The 3,100-nt window shown below is 39.0% G+C and overlaps 1 non-coding gene across 1 annotated transcript; it reads right to left on the minus strand.

The window, feature by feature from the left end:
* Nucleotides 1–684: 684 nt before the first annotated feature.
* Trnas-cga (transfer RNA serine (anticodon CGA)) lies at nucleotides 685–759 on the minus strand. The gene has a single exon. It is a non-coding gene; the product is annotated as a tRNA-Ser (tRNA).
* Nucleotides 760–3,100: the final 2,341 nt, after the last annotated feature.

Here is a 3,100-nt window from a genome sequence, read left to right on the forward strand (position 1 = left end):
AGCAAATGCTCCATATACGTTCCACTAGCGTTTGTGAATATTACCCAAAATTTCTTTCCCTGCAGTGAGAAATTCAATGATGGCACTTTACTTGTAACATACATCACCTACAGACGTCATTTAGAAACTGTACTGCAGTTACATTATCTGTCAGAAGTGATGGAAACTTGGCATACTCAATCTGAAGACTTCAAGTAATACATACGTAATGTTTCGCACTCGTAGCATTATTTTCTGGGCAGCCCTTGTAAATTACATGTTTTCTTAGGAAGTATTTGAGCTAGGGCGTTGAAACTTTTACATGTTATTTTTTGGATTATTGGCTACAACTGAAGACAAAGGTTTTTAAAAATCTGACTTCCGTTGTTAGGGATTAAATTGTTATTTTATAATGAAAATTCACTACGTTTTGTGCCATTTTTCTGTTTATAAATTCAGAAATATACAGGTGTTTGGAAAACATTTCCAGAAAATCTGAAGGAAATTGGTTTGCTAGATGTAATTCGTATGAAAAAATAAAACTTTTGGGAATCAAGCGACAAAGTTTGTATTACCCTTTTATTGCATTCCAGGTCCACAAGATGGATTATCTTCATTTTCTGGAAACTTCTCTTACACAGAATGAGATTTTCACTCTGCAGCGGAGTGTGCACTGATATGAAACTTCCTGGCAAATTAAAACTGTGTTCCCGACCGAGACTCGAACTCGGGACCTTTGCCTTTCGCGGGCAAGTGCTCTACCAACTGAGCTACCGAAGCACGACTCACGCCCGGTACTCACAGCTTGGTAGAGCACTTGCCCGCGAAAGACAAAGGTCCCGAGTTCGAGTCTCGGTCGGGCACACAGTTTTAATCTGCCAGGAAGTTTCTTCTCTTACACATTCGTCTTTGGTCTCTTACTGTTCACTCTGGCTTGTATTTCTACGCTGTTTAGAACCCTGTCAGCAGCCCAAAGACATTCCTTGTATAAAGCACGAATCTTTTGCATCATGTTGAAACCTATCTTCATTTCCCTATTTCGAAATACTTTGCACCTTACAGCATTGCCATCATTGAAAGAGGTAGCAGCATCACACACGCCAGAGTGAAGTGTTTCTATCCCAAAAAAACATAGTCTTGAGGATTCTTGACCATACAACACTATTTTCACATTCATGGGGGTTTTAAGTTTTTCCACTAACAGATTTTTTCAATAGTTCAGGTGCTGCTAAGCCTCTGAAAATAGGTTTTATCACCTCCATTACAGCATCTGGCGGACTATGTTTATGAGTGTACACTTCATTAATTAGCAATCCCTTGTCGTACTTATACCAACATTTTTCTCCTTTGAGCACAAGTAATGATGGGAACTCACATCGGTTGAAAAAGTATAAAAAAAGAGCCCATCAGCCTTATTCATTTCATCGACATGGTGTGTGTTTTGCCTAATAGCCACTCAATAACGGTTGTGTATTTTGTGAATTACACTGTCAGTTAACATTCCCTTCCGATCCAACCCTTTACCATCACTGAGTTTTTGTTTTTGTATGAAGCTTTCAGTCGCCAGTGTCTTGATCCCATTCGTTTCTGTATGTGTCCAATACACTCAGATTCAAGCACTAAAACATCAACACTATAGGGCTTCAGTTCTTGAATATGTTTAGAACTTTTAGAATCACATCAACAAGGTAATTGACATACCACACTTTATCACACACAACAGAAAGTTGGGATATATTCTCAACACCAGCCACTTCCATTCCTCCACTACTGCCACTGTAATTAGCGGTGCGATTATTTCCATGTGTACCTGCACTTTTTCTGTGGACACTTACAATATTTAGATAGTACTGCTACATCTAATATTTTCCCTGTGTACGTAGTGGTGGTAGATACTACACCATGAAGAGATGTTTGTCCCCTTTTTGCCAGATACCATCGAATGCTGCAGTCAAGTCCCTATTACAACTGTTTTCTATTACTGCCTCTTCCACAGCTTTCTTCATAGATTCTATACCGCCATCTTCTACTTCAGACGCTATAAATCTATTACAGTTCATAAACTTGGTTGGGGGTTTTGGAAGATATATCATGCCACAGAAAACTGCACCTGTAGTAGCACCCTTACCAATTTTACACAAGACATAAACAAATCTAATGTTGCGCTCATAGATTTTTCTACCATTTCCTCATTTTGGAGTTACTGCAACACTGTTCCAAAAGGTGGTCATGTATGAACATTCACTACACTTCAGTTCTATTTCACTGGGAAGTCCTACATGATTTTTATAGAGTTCCAGACTGACTTCACGACACTCAATGAATCTCAGACAGTTTGAAAAAATCCATTGAGAACTTACACATTAAATATTTTATTCATATCCGATTCGTACGTAAAACATTCATACTTTTCACTAACTGAACCAAGCTTCCTCTGTAAAGTAATTTCTTTCTCACTTTCATTGCAATGGACAGGTGAACCAGCAAGGTTAGTTTCACACACTTCGTAATCGTCTATCACCCACCTTTGGCTTTCCAACACCTCTCCTTTTCTTGAAAGCCTTGAGAGAATTTCTAGTCACTTTACGTTTACCCATGATAAGCTATCAATAAAACAGAGAATTCAATGAACAGAATTCACTACGAATATTTCCAGGATAACAAAAGAGTATTAAACATGAAAGACACGACACTCGAGCGAACGATATATATCGAACTTTCACAGGTTAACCACAACACTTATTTTGTAACTCTTATTTTATTCGCAGGTCACTAACATGTACATCATGAGCATGTAGATGCACGAGTACAACATTTGACAGCAGTTTAGCAGCGCCACAGTGGGTGACACCCATGCAGAACCTATTTAAAAATATTTTTGAAATAGTTATAGTCTTCTGAACTGAATAAATTACATATCTACATCTACATCTACATTTATACTCCGCAAGCAACTCAACGGTGTGTGGCGGAGGGCACTTTACGTGCCACTGTCATTACCTCCCTTTCCTGTTCCAGTCGCGTATGGTTCGCGGGAAGAACGACTGCCGGAAAGCCTCCGTGCGCGCTCGAATCTCTCTAATTTTACATTCGGTACCTCATCCAGAAATGCACCATTTCG

The sequence above is a fragment of the Schistocerca nitens genome, chromosome 5, assembly GCF_023898315.1.
Source record: "Schistocerca nitens isolate TAMUIC-IGC-003100 chromosome 5, iqSchNite1.1, whole genome shotgun sequence".
NCBI lineage: Eukaryota > Metazoa > Arthropoda > Insecta > Orthoptera > Acrididae > Schistocerca > Schistocerca nitens.